We start from the raw sequence: 21,049 nt of genomic DNA, 5'->3' as shown, positions 1-21,049 counted from the left end.
AGACATTTTATCCTTTTTTGGGGGAAGACTCATAGTCATAGGTTAGTAGGCCCCAAATTAATCTACAGATTCTTTGTAACTAACAAAATCCTAAGAATATTTTAAGGCCTAAAACATTTTGTGTGTATCAGCATGCACACACACATTCACAACAGATACACACATAAATATAAAGATATTTCATGTCAGTGGCTTAAACATATTGCCAAATATGTTTCTATTCAAAAAAGTTATTTCCGGGAGTTGCCTTGTGGCTCAGCAGATTAAGGATCTGGTGTAATCACTGCCATGGTGTGGCCAAAAAGAAAAAAGTTACTGCTATACAAAATAATATCTTCACTTTATCCAAATGAAACCAGTGTCATTATAGGACACCACAACATGCTTTACAATCATGGAGAACAATCTTCCTAAACATGAGATCCAAAACCCGCCTGCAACAAAGATTCCAGGTTTGACTGCATAAGAACTTTAATATGCTTTTTATGCAGTCAGAGATGGTACAAAAGGTTTTTAAACATGAGAATTGCAGAAAATTGGAGTTCCCATTGTGGTGCAGGGGAAATGAATCCGACTAGTATCCATGAGGATGCAGGTTTGATCGCTGGCCTCGCTCAGTGGATCAGGGATCCAGTGTTGCCATGACCTGTGGTGAGGTTTCAGATGTGGGTTGGATCTCAGGTTGCTGTGGCTGTGGTATAGACTGGCAACTGTAGCTCCGATTTGACAAATGCTGCAGGTGCGGCCCTAAAGAGCAAAAAAAAAAAAAAAAATTGTATAAAATGATTAAAATACACTTAACCTATGAAATTCATATCCTTACCATAAAAGTATTCCTACAAATCACTCAGAAAATAACACCTCCCTTCATGGGCAAAGGGTATAAAGAGGCAGCAGGTGATTGATGCAAGTGTGGTAAGTACTGAATCTCACCAGGATCAGAGTACAAGTTAAACAAACGAACTGCCATTTTTCGATATCAGACTGACAAAATTTGCACTGCAAGAGCACAGCAGAGGAGGTACTTCTCTTTACTGATGTGAGGGAGTATGAATCTGTACCATGTTTCTAAAAATAACAAATTTCAGAATTTTCATCAGGAAATCAAGATTTTCTTTTGCAGTTAAAAACAAGTTTATGGAGTTCCCGTCGTGGCGCAGTGGTTAACAAATCCGACTAGGAACCATGAGGTTGCGGGTTCGATCCCTGCCCTTGCTCAGTGGGTTAACGATCCGGCGTTGCCGTGAGCTGTGGTGTAGGTTGCAGACGCGGCTCGGATCCTGTGTTGCTGTGGCTCTGGCGTAGGCCGGTGGCTATGGCTCCGATTTGACCCCTAGCCTGGGAAACCTCCACATGCCGCAGGGGCGGCCCAAGAAATAGCAAAAAGATGAAAGAAAAAAAACAAGTTTATCTTCTATAGCCTATTAAACAGATAAATATGAAATGTATCAAACAAGCAGAAAATAAGTCATCAGTGGATGAAAGAAATTTGGTAAAAGACAAAAGGGAAAAGAATGTTTTTCATGAAAGGGAGAAGACGCTGTTACCTGAAATTTCTGCGTGATGGGAATTTCAGTAATGGGGGTCTGCCTACAGCATCCCCAGCAGAGTTCAAGCTTTGAGCTGGCTTGTGTCGAGGCTGGAGCTAAGGAGACAAGACGACAGGACCGTTAAATGGTTTTCTATTTGAAAGTGAAGACAGTACCCCTGCCAACAGCTTTCCCACTCCAAACACGCCCCCCGCCCACCGCTTCTCTGCCACACCTGTGGCATGTGGATGTTCCCAGGCCAGGGATCGAACTTGCACAAGAGCAGCAACCCCAGTTGTGCAGTGACAACACTGGATCCATAACCCTCTGTGACCCACAGGAACGCTCATAAGTATATAAGTAAACTGAATGGGAGCCTTCCTGCACACCATTCACAAAAATGAGTTCCGGCTGCATAAATCCTGTGTGTAGAAGTAAACAGCAAAAGTATTAGAAGATAATATAGTAGGATATGTTTTTAACCTTGGTGTTGGACATATCTTCCTAAATCAGACAAAAATGAAAGCCATAAAGGGAAGATTAATGAACTTGGTTATATCAAAAGTTAGTGTGCTTTTAAAAAGTTAATAGATAAGCAACAGAAAGAGAAAAAATGACAAAGGGAAAGCTGTAAGAATATCTACAAATAGGGAGATATTCCTAGTTGTGGCTCAGCAGAAACAAATCTGACTAGCATCCATAAGGGTGCAGGTTCGATCCCTGGCCTCCACCCAGCACTGCTGTGAGCTGTGGTGTAGGACACAGACACATGGCTGTGGTATAGGCCAGTGGCTACAGCTCCGATTTGACCCCTAGCCTGGGAACCTCCATATGCCATGGGGCGCAGCCCTGAAAAGCAAAACAAAAACAAAAATGCTACAAATAGGTAAAGGACAACCAAGAAAGAATGAAAATGAACAAAGGTAAGAATGGGCAAATCATAGAAGAAATGAAAATGACTAATGAATATGAGTCCCTACTTGGCTAGTACTGAGATGCAAATTTAAATAACGTATTATAAAGACTTGGTAACTGTGTGGAGAAATGGGTACTCCTTACTGGCACGCTGGAGGCACTGAAGTTTTTAAAATGTTCACTATAACCTCTGGCGGGCAGATTGTTTCCAGATATGAAACTGGAAACAATCTAAATTTCAGTCTAAATCTAAATCAATAGAGGCATACATAGGCTACACGGAAATAGTAGCACCAGTTTAAAAGAAAGGACTGGTAGTAGTGGGGATTTGTCAATAAAAAACTGATTAAAAAATGAAAAATGTGGAGTTCCTGTCGTGGCGCAGTGGTTAACGAATCCGACTAGGAACCATGAGGTTGCGGGTTCGGTCCCTGCCCTTGCTCAGTGGGTTAAGGATCCGGCGTTGCCATGAGCTGTGGTGTAAGTTGCAGACGCGGCTCGGATCCCGCGTTGCTGTGGCTCTGGCGTAGGCCGGTGGCTGCAGCTCCGATTCAGCCCCTAGCCTGGGAACCTCCATATGCAGCGGGAGCGGCCCAAGAAATAGCAACAACAATAACAACAACAAAAGACAAAAAAAAAAAATGAAAAATGTGCTTAATAATAGAATATCAGAGATTTTAAACCTATTTCTAAGACGTTTTCATAAGCATGCAAACATTCAGAAAAAGTCTTGGACACATCCAACGGATAAGTGTTTCTTTTGGAGAGAGAACTGGAAGTTCCTGGGGCTAGAGGTCAAACTGGAGCTGCAGCTGCTGGCCTATGCCGCAGCCACAGCAGCACCAGATCCGAGCTGCATCTGCGACCTATGCCAGAGCCCATGGCAATGCTGGATCCTTTGTCCACTGAGCGAGGCCAGGGATTGAACCCGCATCCCCTGAATACTAGTCAGGGTAGTTACCACTGAGCCACAACAGGACCTCCAAGAATGTTATCATTTAAAATTGCAAACCATTTAAAATTTCACACCATGGAAAAATTGAAGTTATGGAGAATTAGGTCAGCTAGGGTGAGAGCTGGCAGCCTAAGGTGAAAACTTTTTTGGACTCTGGAGAATCTCACCAACTCACCAGCTCTTCCCTTGCCTACAGAGAGTCTAGTAAACCTTCTCATTCAGGTAAAGAGAGCTACAAGAACCTTTGCTATCTACCTAAGATAACTACACCATACCATTCTTAAGTGTGAACAGACAACTAAGGATCATCACAGATGAAGAAACGTATCAGCATAAGGACCAAGAGACAGCCGAAACCCAGAAGAGGAGAAGTTATATAATGAGAAGAAAATTAACATTTAATGTTAGTCTGAGATTTATCAGATGATGCATTATTTTGTCTTTTGTCTTCTTAGGGCCTCACTCGCAGCATATGGAGGTTCCCAGGCTAGGGGTCTAATCAGAGCTACAGCTGCTGGCCTATGCCACAGCCACGTCAGTGCCAGATCTGAGCTGCATCTGAATCCTTAACCCACTGAGCAAGGCCAGGGATCGAACCTACAACCTCGTGTTTCCTAGTTGGATTCATTTTCCACTGCGCCACGATGGGAATTCCAGATGATGCATTTTTAAAGCAAGTATGAGAAGCTACCAAAAAGAATTAAGTAAGAACTCTTTAAGAATGAAAAAGCATTCTTGGAGTTCCCTCTCTGGTGCAATGGGATCAGAGGCATCTCTGGAGTGCTGGAATAGAGGTTTGATCCCCAGGCCGGCAAAGTGGATTAAGGATCCAGCACTGCTGCAGCAACAGCATAGGGTGCAACTGAGGCCCAGCTCTGATCCCTGGCCAGGAATTCCCTATGCTGTAGGGTGGAAGAAAAAAGAAAATACATTACTGCTGTAATAATAGAAGGTTTGAAAGAAAATTATGGAAACTCTTCAAGTTCATGAATCTAAAAGAAAATGAGAGACAAAAGGGACTTGGAAGTTTACAAGGTCCAATGTCTAACTAATGCACATTTCAGAGAAAAAAATTAATAGAGAAAATCTAAGAGCACTGTATTAAATAAGTGGTTAAGAATCTTTCTAAACTGAAAAAAGTTATGACTGTTCAATGTGGATTAATTCACTGAATGGTGAGCAAGCTGAAGTGCTCAACCACACTTATACAATCACAATTATATTATAAAAACAATTACAATAGGAAAAAAGGCACCAGAATTATGCTTGTGGAATTTCATAATACTACAGATGAGACTATCCTAAGTTTTCCAAAAAATGTTAATTTCTCCTAAAAGATAATAATAATCAAGACAGCATTAGCCTTCCCTCCCATGAGCAATATTATTTATTTACTTATTTGCTTTTTAGGGCCACACCTGGGGCATATGAAAGTTCCCAGGCTAGGGGTTGAATCAGAGGCAGCTGCCGGCCTACACCACAGCCACAGCAACGCAGATCTCAGCCGCATCTGTGTCCTGTGTCACAGCTCACGGATCCTTAATCCACCAAGCAAGGCCCAGGTATCGGACCTGCAACCTCATGTTCCTAGTCAGATTCATTTCTGCTGCACCACAATGGGGACTCCATGAGCAATATTAGATTGTAGAATACAAAACAGCACTTGTCAACTCAAGAGGTAAAATTTCATGGAATCTAGAGGTCTATATCCAAACAGTAAAAAAAAAAACATGAGGCTAAAATAAAATAAAACTGAGGTTGGGCCACAGATTGAATTATGCCACAGGAGTGGCAATGTCTGATCCTTAACCTGCCGAGCCACAAGGGAACTCCCAAATACTGGTATTTTGTATGTGTGGTTTACTTCAGTTTACTCCCCCTGTCCTTTATATAGGAGATTAAATGATTAGCAACATTTGGATGGAAAAGGAAAGAAACAAGAATGGCTTTACGCAGTGGACCTACCCTGGTACAGTGGGGTTGAGGATAACTAGCATGGTCATCCTGCAGCAATCAGACCAAATTACTGGTAGGCTAGAAATCCAGGGAGACAGGGAAGAAAAACTTGAGGAAGACTGGAAGGGGTTACATAGAATTAACATGAAGCGTGAGGATTTGTTTGTTCTTTTTGGCTGCATCCACGGCGTATGAAGTTCTGGGCCAGGGAAAGAACCTGCACCACAGCCGTGACGATGCCAGATCCGTAACCCGGTGTACCCCAAAGGAACTCTTCAAGTTTGGGGATTCTAGTAATATAGTGAAGACAAAAGTTTGTTACAAGAAAGGCAATTATTGGCTCTTGAAAAAAAAAACAAAGGCAAAGCCATACCAAACAGCATGGTCCTATTAGAAGCCAAGCCCTCATAAAGTGTGTCAATTTTGGAAAATAGCTAAAATTTTAAAAAGAATCTGTATGACGGATATTAGAAATAGACTCCTTTGAGTGGGAACTGGGGTCACAATATTGGACTTAATAGGAGGAAATATCATCTTCGCATACTGCTTGGTTCTGGCCCTTCGGGGAATAACATTTACATGGTGATAAGGATCTAATGCTATTTTGTTTCCCACTTCAAAACAGAAAAATCCCTGAAGTCTTGTACATGTATATATTGATCTACCTACTTAATAACGGAAAGGCAAAATACAGCTGATGGACGGCGGAGTTTGCCAGGGAAATAAGAGACTGAAGCGAGGGGGCGATATGCTTCGGGTATGTAAAGGGCCATTTCTAAAACCGACATCTCCTCTATATACCTCGAGTAAGAAGTACAGGTCAGCTATATTTCAAGTTAAAAATACATCAGAGAGGCTCATTTAACTTACCTGATGGGATGAGTTAAGTCCTTGTTCTCTGATAAGAAAGACTCGTAAATGAGTGCATGAAGTTGATGAATTTACAAATAAGACTATAGCAGCTATAATCAGGATTCTGACAGAAACTCAGTCCGAATTCGTTTAGGGAAAAGGTTATTTATCAGCTCCTTAAGCTGAAAGATGCCGAGCATGTATGGTCCAGCCTCAGGCAGGCGGGACCTAGGTGCTCCGATTCATCCGAGATGAGTAGCTCATCGTTCTTTCAGTTGTTTCATTCTCGGGCAGGCTGTCATTTGGTAGGAATAAAATGGTACATGATATTAGACTTTAAAATCCTTAGAGTTTTTATGGAGTTCCCGTCGTGGCGCAGTGGTTAACGAATCCAACTAGGAACCATGAGGTTGCGGGTTTGATCGCTGCCCTTGCTCAGTGGGTCATGGATCCAGCGTTGCTGTGAGCTGTGGTGCAGGCTGCAGACACAGGTCCGATCCCATGTTGCTGTGGCCCTGGTGTAGGCCGGCGGCTACAGCTCCGATTCGACCCCTAGCCTGGGAACCTCCATATGCCGCGGGAGCGGCCCAAGAAATGGCAAAAGACAAAAAAATAAAAATAAAAAATAAAATCCTTAGAGTTTTTAATCTCAAAAGCATGGTGATCTTCTCTCTCTCAGCCTTTCTGTCAGTCCCTGGGAGGAAAAACTAATTCATTTCAGTTCATGCTGTATGCACACTGTAGACCAGTCCCCTAATCCATGATATGGGTTATTTGGCCAGTCTGGGTCAAGTCCGTATGTGAGGGGACTAGATCACTGGATTGGCCAGAAAACAAAATGTCCCATGGAATGGGGGCGGGGTAGAGGGCAGTTGAGAATCAGTTCCCGTAAAGAAAATGCAGACGTGAACTGACAGGAGGGATCTACTGATTCACTAAGTGAGTAAATACTCATGTCTCTTGCTGCAGAAATACTGTGTTTAACGACAGGGCTCTGCCTGAGCCTCAAGAGCATATGGTTAAGTTGAATTTCCATGGGTCAAGTGACTCAGGACGCAGCAGCTTGTTATTACGCTACCTGGCTAGACTCCTTAGACAGCTGTGTGGTGGACAAGGTAACTCCAACAGCAAGGGACTACTAGAGTGGGTGACAGGTGGTTGAAACTCACCTGGACCATTCGTGCCTGAGGCTTCAGGGGAGTTCCTTTTAAAGCACTTCGAAGAAGGCTTCCTGCACAGATGTCCAAGAGCGCTAACGGAGTGAAGCTGTTTCCATGAAGGGAAGCAGCTCTGCTCGACGAAGAGGACTGCCTTTTTCTTTTTCTTTTTTTTTTTTTTGTCTTTTTGCTATTTCTTGGGCCGCTCCCGCGGCATATGCAGGTTCCCAGGCTAGGGGTCGAATCAGAGCTGTAGCCGCCGGCCTACGCCAGAGCCACAGCAACGCAGGATCCGAGCCGTGTCTGCAACCTACACCACAGCTCACAGCAAGGCCGGATCGTTAACCCACTGAGCAAGGGCAGGGACCGAACCCGCAAGCTCATGATTCCTAGTCGGGTTCGTTAACCACTGCGCCACGATGGGAACTCCAAACTCTTTTTTTTTTTTTTTGTCTTTTTGCCATTTCTTGGACCGCTCCTGCGACATATGGAGGTTCCCAGGCTAGGGGTCGAATCGGAGCTGTAGCCGCCGGCCTACGCCAGAGCCACAGCAACGCCAGATTGTTAACCCAATGAGCAAGGGCAGGGACTGAACCCGCACCCTCATGGTTCCTAGTCGGATTCGTTAACCACTGCGCCACGACAGGAACTCCAGGACTGCCTTTAAAAAAGAAAACCTCATTTCCCCCTCGCTCTTCCTGGTCTCTAGAAAAGAGGGGGAGACTGGTACACTCCCTTAAGGAGGAAATTCGAAGGTATGGATGAGGAGGCTTCCAAAATAGTTACTAAATTCTGAACTTAAAGTGTGGAATCAAGACATCTATCCACTTCTCCTTTCTGAAAGCAAGTTAAAGCAACAGGAAGAAGCAGCAGCAGACATGGAAGTTCCGTCTTCGATGAAGTAAAGAAACAGCTATAATCCAAGTCTCAAAATCCACAAGGAAATGCTGCTAAATGTGGGGAGAACCCCAGGAGCAGAAACTGATGACGCACTGAGCACCACATTCCTCCCAAGCAGTGGCGTATCTGGAAGGGCAAAAGACAGGGCCCCCTGACTTTGGCTGGATGTGAAAGGGCTGGCTTCGGAAGTCTCCCTAGGAAAGCAGTGCCCCTGGGGCACAGCAGGTGAAAGAACCAGCATCGTCACTGCAGTGGTTTGGGTTGCTGCAGTGGCATGAGTTGGATCCCTGGCCTGGTACCTTCCTCATGCCATGGGCATGGCCAAAAAGAGAAAAGCTGTCTCCCTAAACTCTGTTTATAATGGGAAAAGCGAGGTAGGGGAGGAGCTGGAGTGTGCAAGGAGGAAACACGTGGGTTTTGAAAAGGTAATTTGTCACGTGACAGAGGAGCGGGAAGCTGCAAAGGACATGCAGGACTGCAAGATAAATGCTAAGTCCTTGCTACTCAGCGAGTGGGCCATAGCCTAGCAGCATCGGCGTCACCTGAGAATCTGCCAGGATTCCAGAATCTTGGACCTTAATCCAGACCTAGTCATTCAGAATCTGTAGCTGTACAAAATGCCCAGGTGATCTGAATACACAGTAATATTTGAGACTCATTGGCGTTTGATAAATAGCTAGATCAGGAAGAGCTCTATTCATTCAAAAACGTAAACTCTAGGAGGTGCTGCTGTGGCACAACAGGACTGGTGGTACCTCTGCAGCGCCATGACACAAGTCCAATCCCCGGCTTGGCACAGTGGGTTAAAGGATCCAGTGTTGGCACAGCTGCGGCACAGGCTGCAACAGGAGCTTGGATCTGATCCCTGGTTGGGGCACTCCATATGCCATGGGGCAGCCAAGGAAGGAAAGAAAGGAAGGGAGGGAGGAAGAAAGGGAAAAAAAAAAAGTTAACTCTAGACCCTGTGGAAAAATAGTAGACTCAGACTTAGAAAATGCTCTTGGAGTTCCCGTCGTGGGGCAGTGGTTAACAAATCCGACTAGGAACCATGAGGTTGCGGGTTCGATCCCTGGCCTTGCTCAGTGGGTTAAGGATCCGGCATTGCCGTGAGCTGTGGTGTAGGTTGCAGAGGCGGCTTGGATCTGGCATTGCTGTGGCTGTGGTGTAGGCTGGTGGCTACAATTAGACTAGGCTCCAATTAGACCCCTAGCCTGGGAACCTCCATATGCCACAGGAGCGGCTCTAGAAAAGGCAAAAAGGCAAAAGCAAAAAGGCAAAAAAAAAACCAAAAAAAAAGGAAGAAATTGCTCTTAACAAAACTGAACAACAACAAAAGAATATGTCAGCATCACTGAAAGAGTAAAGTGATACCACCTTATATCACACACTATAAAAACTATAATACAGAAACAACCGTCAGGGCCAAATTAAAAGAACATGCCAGTATGTTTGGCACTCTCTGCCCTCTAGTTAAAGTAGCACAGTGGAGAAAAAGTAGACAGAAGAAATTCTGAAAAACTTCACTAATATATCTCAAGGTGGGCAAGATGTAGGCAGTTTGAGACAAAGGTACATAAAATTCACCTAAGAACTCATCATGGCAAATGTTCCTGTTGTGAACAGGAAAGGCAAGTTGCCAATATTTATTAAAATATGACTCTCGGGGTTCCATCGTGGCTCAGCGGTTAAAGAACCCGACTAGCATCCATGAGAACGTAGGTTCAATCCCTGGCCTTGCTCAGTGGGTGAAGGATCTGGCATTGCTGTGAGCTGTGGTGTAGGTTGCAGACGCAGCTCAGATCTCAAGTTGCTGAGGCTCTGGTGTAGGCTGGAGGCTACAGCTCAGATTTGACCCCTAGCCTGGGAACTTCCATATGCTGTGGGTGTGGCCCTAAATAAATAAATAAAATAAAATATGACTCTCTTTTGATACAGCAATTTAATCCTCTAAAAATATTAGTAAAAAACTTCAAAAGCCTATGTAAAAGAATGTTGATTGCAAAGCTTTTTAAAAATAAAAAAATAAATCCTAGATCTGTAGTGATTCTTACCCTCACTAAATGCTTATTTGGGATCTGCACTGCTGGGGAAGGTGGAAGTACAGGGAATTGTTTACCCTCCCATATGAAACAGTGGACAAAAATATATGAAACCTTGGAATTTAAGACACTGGATAGCAGGCAAAGAAACAGGGATCCTTGATAAATGGGAGATAAATGAGGTGAGGCCTCTGATTTCCCCAGAAACTGAAAGGAGTCTTTCCAGGCTGTGGTTTCCCTAAGCTGAGGAAATGCAGCTGGGAGTCAACGAGACTGAGGTGGCTGGAATTCACCAGATGAAGTTTCTGAAAGTTCTTAAGAGGAAAAAATCCCTAGACATCTGCAGAATTTTTATCTGAGTTGACTCTGAATACTAATCAGAACATGCATGTGAAGAGATTACTTGAAGCTGGAGTTCCCATTGTAGTGCAGTGGAAATAATCTCACTAGGAACCATGAGGTTGTGGGTTCGATCCCTGGCTCTGCTCAGTGGGTTAAGGATCCGGCATTGCCGGGAGCTGTGGTGTCGGTCGCAGATGCAGCTTGGATCCTGCATGGCTGTGGCTGTGGTGTAGGCCGGCAGCTGCAGCTCTGATTTGACCCCTAGCCTGGGAACCTCCATATGCCATGGGTGTGGCCTAAAAAGAAAAGAAAAATTACTTGAATACGGGGAAAAACTGATAGAACTATGAAAAGAAACAGACAAATCCAAATCTTTAAAATAAAAACTGTCACCAGAAATAAAAAAGGACACTACATATTGATCAAGGGATCAGTACAAGAAGATAAAGCACCTGCAAATATATATGCACCCAACAGAGGCCTACCTTGATATATACAGCAAATATTAACAGACATAAAAGGAGAAACTGACAGTAACACAGTAACAGCAGGGGGCAGTAACACTCACATCAATGGACAGACCGTGTAGATAGAAAACCAGCAAGGAAACAGAGGGCTTAAATGGCACATTAGACAAAATAGACTTAATTGATGTTTATAGAGGATTCCACCTGAAAGCAGCAAAATACACATTCTTGTCACGTGCACATGGAACATACTACAAACAGAGTACATACTAGGGCATAAAACATGCCTTGATAAATATAAGAAAACTGAAATCATGTTGAGTATCTTTTCTGACCACATTATCATGAGGCTAGAAATCAACTACAGAGAAAACTTCAAAACAAACACACATGTGGAGGATAAGCAGTATGCTACTAAACAACCAATGGATCACTGAAGAAATCCAAAAATACCTACAGACAGGAGTTCCCGTCGTGGCGCAGTGGTTAACGAATCCGACTAGGAACCATGAGGGTGCGGGTTGGGTCCCTGCCCTTGCTCAGTGGGTTAACGATCTGGCGTTGCCATGAGCTGTGGTGTAGGTTGCAGACACGGCTCGGATCCCGCGTTGCTGTGGCCCTGGCGTAGGCCAGCGGCTACAGCTCCGATTAGACCCCTAGCCTGGGAACCTCCATATGCCATGGAAGTGGCCCAAAAGAAATAGCAAAAAGACAAAAAAAAAGCAAAAAACCCTATAGACAAATAAAAATGCAAACATGACAATCCAAACCTATTGGACACAGCAAAAGTAGTTCTAAGAGGGAAATTTATAGCGACACAAGCTTATCTCAGGAAACAAGAAAAATCTCAAACGAACAACTTAACTTTACACTTAAAGCAACCAGAGAAAGAAGAACAAACAAAACCCAAGGTTAGTAAAAGGAAAGAATTCATACAGATCAAGAACAGAAATAAATGGAGACTTAAAAAAAATAGGAAAGATCAATGGAACTAAAAGCTGATCCCTTGAAAAGATAAAATTGAGAAACCTTTAGCCAGACTCAGCAATAAAAAAAAAAGGAGAGGGCCCAAATCAATAAAATCAGAAATGAAAAAGAAGTCACAACCAACACCACAGAAGTACAAAGGATCATAAAAGACTATACACCAAGAAAATGGACAAATTCTTAGAAAAGGAGATTCTCATGACTGAACAAGGGAAAAAATATAAAATATGAACAGACTAATTACCAGTACTGAAACTGAATCAGTAATATAAAAATTCCCAACAAATAAAAGTCCAGGACCAGATCGCTTCACAGGTGAATTCTACCAAACATTCAGAGACAAGTTAATAGCTATCCTTCTAAAACCAAAAGCTTTTCACAAAATTCGACATCCGTTCATGATAAAAACTCTCCAGAAAGTGGGCACAGAGGGAACACAATAAAGCCTATATACGGCAGACCCATGGCTAATGTGATATTCAATGGTGAAAAGGTGAAGCATTCCATCTAAGATCAGGAACAAGACAAGGATGCCCACTCTCACCACTCTTATTCAACATAGTTTTTGGAAGTCCTAGCCATGGCAGGACTTTTTTCAGTGAAGAAAAAGAAAAGGAATCCAAATTAAAAAGGAAGAAGTAAAAGTGTCACTGTTTGCAGATGACATGATTCTATACATAGAAAATCCTATCAAAGAACATCAATGAATTTCATAAATTTACTGGATACAAAATCAATACACAGGGAGTTCTTGTTTTGGCACAGCGGAAACAAATCCAACGAGGAACCATGAAGTTGCGGGTTCAATCCCTGGCTTCGCTCAGTGGGTTAAGGACCTGATGTTGCCATGAGCTGTGGTGTAGGTTGCAGACACGGCTCAGATCTGGCATTGCTGTGGCTCTGGTGTAGTTCAGCAGCCACAGTTCCGATTAGACCCCTAGCCTGGGAACCTCATATGCCTCAGGTGCGGCCCTAAACACACACACACACACACACACACACACCAATACACAGAAATCTCTTGTATTCCTATACACTAATGATGAAATATCAGAAAGAGAAATTAAGGAAACAATCCCATTTACTGTCACATCAAAGAGAATAAAGTACCTAGGCATAAAGCTACCTAAGGAGGCAAAAGACCTCTAAACCAAAAACTATGAGTTGCTAATGAAAGAAACTGAAGGTGACACAAAGAGATAGAAAGACATACTGTGTTCCTGGACTGGAAGAATCAGTACTATCAAAATGACCATACTACCCAAGAAAATCTACAGATTCAATGCAGATCCCTATCAAGTTACCAATAGCATTTTTCTTTTCTTTTTTGTCTTTTGAGGGCCGCACCTGCAGCATATGGAGGTTCCCAGGCTAGGGGTTGAATTGGAGCTGTTGCCTCCAGCCTATGCCAGAGACTCAGCAATGCCACATCTAAGACGCATCTGTGACCTACATCACAGCTCACAGCAATGCCAGATCCTTAACCCACTGAGCGAGGCTAGGGATCAAACCCACAACCTCATGGTTTCTAGTCAGATTCGTTTCTGCTGTGCCATGATGGGAACTCCCCCAATGGCATTTTTCAAAGAACTAGAACAGGAAACTTTAAAATTTTATGGAAATACAAAACACCCCAAATAGCAAAAGCAATCTGGAAAAAGAATAATGGAACTGGAGGAATCAGATTGTAAGACTTCAGACTATACTACAAAGCTACAGTAATCAAAATGGTATGGTACTGGCACCCCAAAATCCAGAAATATAGATCAATGGAACAGGATAGACAGTCCCAAAATAAACCCACACACCTATGGTCAATCTAAGACAAAAGAACCAATAATATACAATGGAGAAAAGATAGTCTCTTCCATAATTGGTGCTGGGAAAACTTTACAGCTACATGAAAAAGAATGAAATTAGAACAATAACACCATACACAAAAATAAATTAAAAATGAAATATAAACCTAAATATAAACCTAAATCTAAGACACTGAAACTCTTAGAGAAATCATAGCCAGAACACTGTCTGACGTAAATCTCAGCGATATCTTTTTTTTTCAAGCATAAACACATATTTATAAACTCATATTGAACACCAATGGCCATATACTCTGCTGCACCTTGATTTTTTTCCTTTATTACAGCTGAGAGATCATTTCACATCAGTGAATACAGAATGGTTTCATTTTTTAAACTACTCAATGAATTTTATTACATTTATAGTTGTGCAAGTCATCACAACCAAATTTTATAGCATTTCCATCCCAAACCCTCAGTGCATCCCCCCACCCCCAACCTGTCTCATTTGGAAACCGTAAGTTTTTCAAAGTCTGTGAGTCAGTATCTGTTCTGCAAAGAATGTCACCGTGTCCTTTTTTCCGATTCCACATATAAGTGATAGCATTTGATGTTGGTGTCTCACTGTCTGATTGATTTCACTTAGCATGATAATTTCTAGGTCCATCCATGTTCAGCAATATCTTTTTATTCACCTTTGAGAGTAATGAAACTAAAAGCAAAAATAAACAAATGTGACTTAATTAAACCTACAACTCCTTAGAAAACTAAATCTACAACTACCATAACACCCAGCAATCCTACTCTTGGGCATATATCCAGACAAAACTTTTCCATGAAAGACACATGCAGCCATATGTTCACTGCAGCACTATTCACAATAGTCAAGACATGGAAACAACCTAAATGTGCATGGACAGATAAATGGATTAAGATGTGGTACATGTACACAATGGAATACTACTCAGCCAAAAAAAGAACAAAATAATGCCATTTGCAGCAACGTGGATGGAACTCGAGACTCTCATACTGAGCGAAGTAAGTCAGAAAGAGAAAGACAAATACCATATGATATCACTTATATATGGAATTTACTATACGGCACAAATGAACCTTTCCACAGAAAAGAAACTCATAGACTTGGAGAAAAGACTTGTGGTTGCCAAGGGAAAGGGAGAGTGAGTGGGATGGACTGGAAATTTGGGGTTAATAGATACAAACTATTGCCTTTGGAATAGATAAGCAATGAGGTCCTGCTGTATAGCACTGGGAACTATATCTAGTCACTTATGATGGAGCATGATAATGTGCAAAAAAGAATGTATCTATCTATGCGTGACTGGGTCATCTTGTACAGTAGAAAACTAACAGAAAACTGTAAACCAGCTATAATGGAAAAAATAAAAATTATTTTAAAAAAACTTAAAAGCTTTTGCACAGCAAAGGAATCCATCAAAAAAAAAAAAAAAAAAGAAAGAAAAGAAAAGAAAACCCATAGAATGGGAGAAGATATTTGTAAACACAGCAACCAACAAGGGGTTAATCTCCAAAAATATCCCATGCAGCTCAATATCAAAAAAACAGGCAGAACATCTAAACAGACATTTCTCCAAAGACGACATACAGATGGCCAAGAAGCACATAAAAAAAATGCTTGACATCACTATTAGAAAAATACAAATCAAAACTACAATGATATACTACCTCAAACCAGTCACAGTGGCTACCATCAAAATATCTACAAACAACTGAAGTTCCCCTGTGGCTCAGCAGGTTAAGAACCCAACTAGCATCCATGAGGATGTGGATTCAATTTCTGGCCTTGCTCAGTGGGTTAAGAATCCAGCCCTTCCACAAGCTGTGACACTGGTCACAGGAGAAGCTTGGATCTGGCTTTGCTGTGGCTGTGGCATAGGCTGGCAGCTGCAGCTCCAATTTGACCCCTAGCCTGAGAACTTCCATATGCCCTGAATGTGGCCCTAAAAAGGAGAAAAAAAATCTACAAACAATAAATGCTAGAGAGGGTATGGAGAAAAAGGAATCCTCCTATACTGTTTGTGGGAATGTAAATTCATACAACCACCTTGGAAAACAGTACCGAGGATCCTTAAAAAACTGAAAATAGAAGCTCTCTGGTGGCTCAGCAGGTTATGGCTCTGGTGTGGTCACAGCTGTAGCTTGGGTCACAGGTGTGGGGCAGGTTCAATCCCTGGCCCAGGAACTATACTGCATGTTTTGGGTTCAGTCAAAAACAAACCAACCAACAACGACTAAAAACAGAACTACCATATGATCCAGCAATCCCATTCTCGGTAATATATCCAGAGAAAACCATAATTTGGAAAGATACCAGAACCCCAATGTTTATTGCAGCACCGTCTATAATAGCTAATATGCTGAATCCAACTGTCCACTGACAGATGAATAAAGATGTGATATATGTATATATGTAAAATGGAATATTACTCAGCCATAAAAAGAATGAAATAATGCCACATGCAGCAACATGGGTGGACCTGGAGATTATGATAGTAAGATAGTAAGAGAAGTCAGACATAGAAATACAAGCATCATATGATATCACTTCTGTGGAATCTAAAACAATGATACAAATGAACTTATTCACAAAACCGAATCAGACTCAAAGACTTTGAAAACAAACTTATGGTTACCTAAGGGGGAAGGTGGAAGACGGATAAATTAGGATCTTGGGATTAAAAGATACTACTGTAGGAGTTCCCATCATGGCAAAGCAGAAATGAATCCTACTAGGAACCATGAGGTTGAGGGTTCGATCCCTGTCATTGCTCGGTGGGTTAAGGATCCGGCGTTGCCATGAGCTGTGGCATGGGTCGCAGACGTGGCTCAGATCTGGCGTTTCTGTGGCTGTGGTGTAGGCTGGTAGCTGTAGCTCTCAATGGACCCCTAGCCTGGGAACCTCCCTATGTCACGGGTGCAGCCCTCAAAAGACAAAAAAAAAGGAATAAAGATACTACTATAAACAAAATAAATAATCCACAAGGATCTACAGTATAGTACAGGGAACTCTACTCAATATTCTATAATAACCCATATGGGAAAAGAATCTGAAAAAGAATGGATGTATACATTACTGAATCACTTCACTCTACACCTAAAACTAATACAACGTTGTAAATCAACTGTACTTCAATAAAACAGACAAATCCACAACTATAACTGACTTTGACATCCATCTCTCAAAAGAACAAGTAGACTGGAAATCAGTAAGGATACTGAAGACTTGAACAATGCTATCAGCCTATCTGACCTGACACTTAAAAACACTCTCCACCCAGGAACAGAATACACGTTCTTTTCAAACGCACCCAGAACATTTACCAAGACAGATAACATTCCAGGCCTTAAAACATTAATTAATAAATTTAAAAAGATTCAATCCATATAAAATGTTTTCTGACCAGAATGGTACAAGTTATAAGTAAATAATAGAAGGATAATTGGAAAATCCCCAAATATTTGGGTCTAATAGTTAGTAACCTATGGATAAAAGAGAAAGCAAATGGGAAAACAAAGTATTTTGAAATAAATGAAGCTTGTAACATAGCACATCAAAACATGAGGCATGCAGCTAACTCCATACCTAGAAGGAAACATAACAGCACTAAGTTATAAAATAAAGCTCTCAAATCAATAACTTCAATTTACACCTTAATAAATTAGAAAATTAAGAGCAATGAAACCCAAAGTTAGAATAAGAATGGATAGAAATCAAGAGGAAAGAGAAGAGCAAAAGCTGGTGAACTCGGACAATAGGAAGAAAAAGTGAAAATATACAAGTTACCAACATCTGGAATGGCAGAAGTGACATCATTACAAATTCTAGTTATTAGATGGATGATAAGAGAATGCTGTGAACTTTTTGCAAACAAATTTCACCATTTGGATAAAATACAAAAGTTTCTTGAATCAAACTGCCAACTTCACTCAAGAAGAAATGAGATAATCAGAACCGCTCTGAGATCTATTAAAATGGAATTTCTAATTTATACCTTCCAAACATTTTCAGATTCCATGCTGTTATTGCTCATTTAGTCTTTTATCATCAGGGAATATACTTTACATAATTTTAAAAAATTCATTAAGATTTGTTTTGTGGGGGAAAAAAAAAAAAGGAGTTCCCATCTTGGCACAGCAGAAACGAATCCAACTAGGAACAATGAGGTTGCAGGTTTGCTCCCTGGCCTCGCTCAGTGGGTTAAGGGTCCAGCGTTGCTGTGAGCTGTGATGTAGGTCAGACATGGTTTAGATCTGGCATTGCTCTGGCTGTGGTGTAGGCTGGCAGCTGTAGCTCCGATTCGACCCCCAGCCTGGCAACCTCCACAGCCCGCAGGTGCGGCCTTAAAAAGTGGAGGGAAAAAAAAAAAAAAAAAAAGACTTGTTTTATGATGTCTCGGTGAAATGTTTCATGTGTACTTGGAAAGCGTATTCTACTCTTGTGGAATGGAATGTTTTATGAATGCCAACTCGTTACACTGGTTGTTTGTGCTGTTCAATTCTTCTATAGCCTTACAGATTTTTTACTTGTTTTATCAATAACAAAGAGAGAAGTGGTGAAGTTTCCAATGGAGATCATAAGCTTTATCTCTACATACTCTTTTTTCCTTTGTGTTCTTTGTACCCCTCTGATTTCATGTATATATATTTAGGATTGTTATGTTTACCTAGAAAATTTGTTATGTAGTGTTTCTCTTCATCCCTGATTATATTTCTCATTCTGAAATCTACTTCAGTGATTTCAGTTTTATTAGTGTTTGTATAATCTTACCTCTCCCCGCTATTTAAGTTTTATATATTCCTTTAGAGTGAGTTTCTACTAGACAACATGGAGTTGGGTCCTGCTTTTTCATTCAATCTTACAATCGTTTTTTTTTGGTTTTGAGGGCTACACCTGGACATATGGAAGTTCCCAGGCTAGGGGTCAAATCAGAGCTGCAGCTGCTGTCCTATGCCACAGCCACAGCAACTCGGGATCCGAGCTGAATCTGCAACCTACACCACAGCTCGTGGCAATGCCGGATCCCTGACCCCACGAGCAAGGCCAGGGATTGAACTTGCATCCTCATGTATACTAGCTGGGTTTGTTACCTCTGAGCCATGACAGGAGCTCCTTACAATCTCTTTCATCTGGTATATTTAGACCATTTCCGTTTTTGTTTTTTGGTCTTTTCAGGGCTGCACCTGCTGCACATGTAAGTTTCCAGGCTAGAAGTCTAATCAGAGCTACAGCTGCCAGCCTGCACCACAGCCACAGGATCTGAGCCGTGTCCACGACCTACACCACAGCTCATGGCAACACCAGATCCTCAACCCACTGAGTGGGGCCAGTGATCAAACCCACACCATCATGGATACCAACCAGGTTCGCTGCCACTGGGCCACAACTCTAGGGACCTCCTAGACCATTTCCTTTGAAGTAATTTTTTATGTATTTTGATTAAAAGCCATCTATCCTCTTAACTATTTTCTAATTGTTCTGCCTATTCTTTGGTTTTTGTTCACTATCTGCCTTCATACTGGGTTCCAGATCGTTATTTCATTTTATTCTCTTAATTGCTTATATCTCTTTAAAATGTTTTTGTGGTTACTCTCCGGTTATGATATACCCATTAATCAGAATAGATCTTCAAATAGGCCATTAAAAAGCACAGCTTCTACACAAGATATTCCCACCTTCTCCCTCCCACCCTTTGTGCTTCTGTCATATGTTTACACGTACATATGCCGCAACATAAAACACTTTACTGTTTTAGAGAGCTGTCTTTTAGATATTTAGATAAAAGAAAAATTAGCTTACCTTCATTTATTCCACTTCCAGATCTGTCCCTCTGTACACATCCAGGGATATGTTGTTTTTCACATCCCTTCTGTTAAAGTATTTCTTTTAATGCGGGGTCTCCTGGCAATGTATCTTCTCAGTTTTTCTTTTCTCTGAGAAAGTCTTCATTTCTCTATCAATTTTGAAAGACACTGTCATTAAACATTTCATAGAGACAGCTTTTTGCTTTCCTTTGTTCCTCTGTATGCAATGACTTTTTTTTTCCCGGTAATCTTTCCTGACAGCCTTTGGGCTTTACGTAGGTTTGTGTTCTGATGTCCTTTGACTTACCTTCAGGTTCACGTCGTCTTTCCGTGGCTGTGTCAGGTGTATCTGTGAGGCTGTTGAAGGTATTTTCCGTTTACGGAGTTCTTCATTTCTAGTGTCTCCATTTGATTCTTACAGTTCTCTCTCTGATCAAATGACCCGACTAATTTGCCTGCTGTGCACTTTCTTCATAAGACCTTTTAAAGTAGTCAGTTATTTAAGATTGTGTCAGGTAGTCTGAATCTAGTTCTGCACTGCTTTGTCTCTTGGTGGGGGATGATTTTTCTTGCTTTCTTGTGAAAAAAAATTTTTTGGGGGGGAGGGCAAAAACTAAGGAAGCTTGTATAGCACAGTACAAACAGAGATAAATAGATATAATTCCTGGAAATGGTCAAGTCATTCCTCTGTTAAGCCTTTAACATAGGTTTCCACTAATACAAGATTTGGACCAGGTTAAGCTTGATTGTTGCAATGATTACCCTAAGTTCAACACAGCCTTCAGGACTCACAGTGATTTCTTAGAGCGAGGGCTTGCTCTCCAAGGGTTGATCTCAATGTCTGGGTGACTTTCAAATTCTGGTGTTCCCTTTGGATTATGCCTCAGAGACAGTCCCGCTAAGCTATTTTCACTCATTCATTCAACATTTGTTGAGTGCTTACCACTTCCTGTGTGCCAGTAACATACTAAATGCTGGAACTTGTAATTCCTCTAATACTCCACAACCCTAAGCCAGTATTTTGTACATCTGTACTTTCTCTATTGCCTTCAATAGTGTCCCAACTTTTGTCTGCCTAGTACATACCAATTCTCCCTTTAATACTATCCACCATCTCCAGGAATTCCCATTGTGGCTCAGTAGTAATGAGCCCAACTAATACTCATGAGGATTTGGGTTCAACCCTTGGCCCCACTAAGTGGGTTAAGGATCCAGCACTGCCGTTAAGTTATGGTGTAGGTCGCAGACATGGCTTGCATCTGGCATGGCTGTGGTGTAGGCTGGCAGCTGCAGCTTCAATTTGACCCCTA

General features: G+C 41.8%; 1 long non-coding RNA gene across 1 annotated transcript; it reads right to left on the bottom strand.

Moving 5' to 3' along the window:
* Positions 1-716: 716 nt before the first annotated feature.
* Positions 717-6,610, bottom strand: LOC125132858 (uncharacterized). The gene is made up of 3 exons (XR_007136339.1): positions 6,226-6,610; positions 1,548-1,645; positions 717-747 (listed from the first exon to the last, which is right to left on the bottom strand). It is a non-coding gene; the product is annotated as an uncharacterized LOC125132858 (long non-coding RNA).
* Positions 6,611-21,049: the final 14,439 nt, after the last annotated feature.

Source organism: Phacochoerus africanus, chromosome 8 (assembly GCF_016906955.1).
Source record: "Phacochoerus africanus isolate WHEZ1 chromosome 8, ROS_Pafr_v1, whole genome shotgun sequence".
Taxonomy (NCBI): domain Eukaryota; kingdom Metazoa; phylum Chordata; class Mammalia; order Artiodactyla; family Suidae; genus Phacochoerus; species Phacochoerus africanus.
The sequence above is the reverse complement of the archived record's forward strand: the minus strand, read 5'-3'. Positions and strand labels throughout refer to the sequence as shown.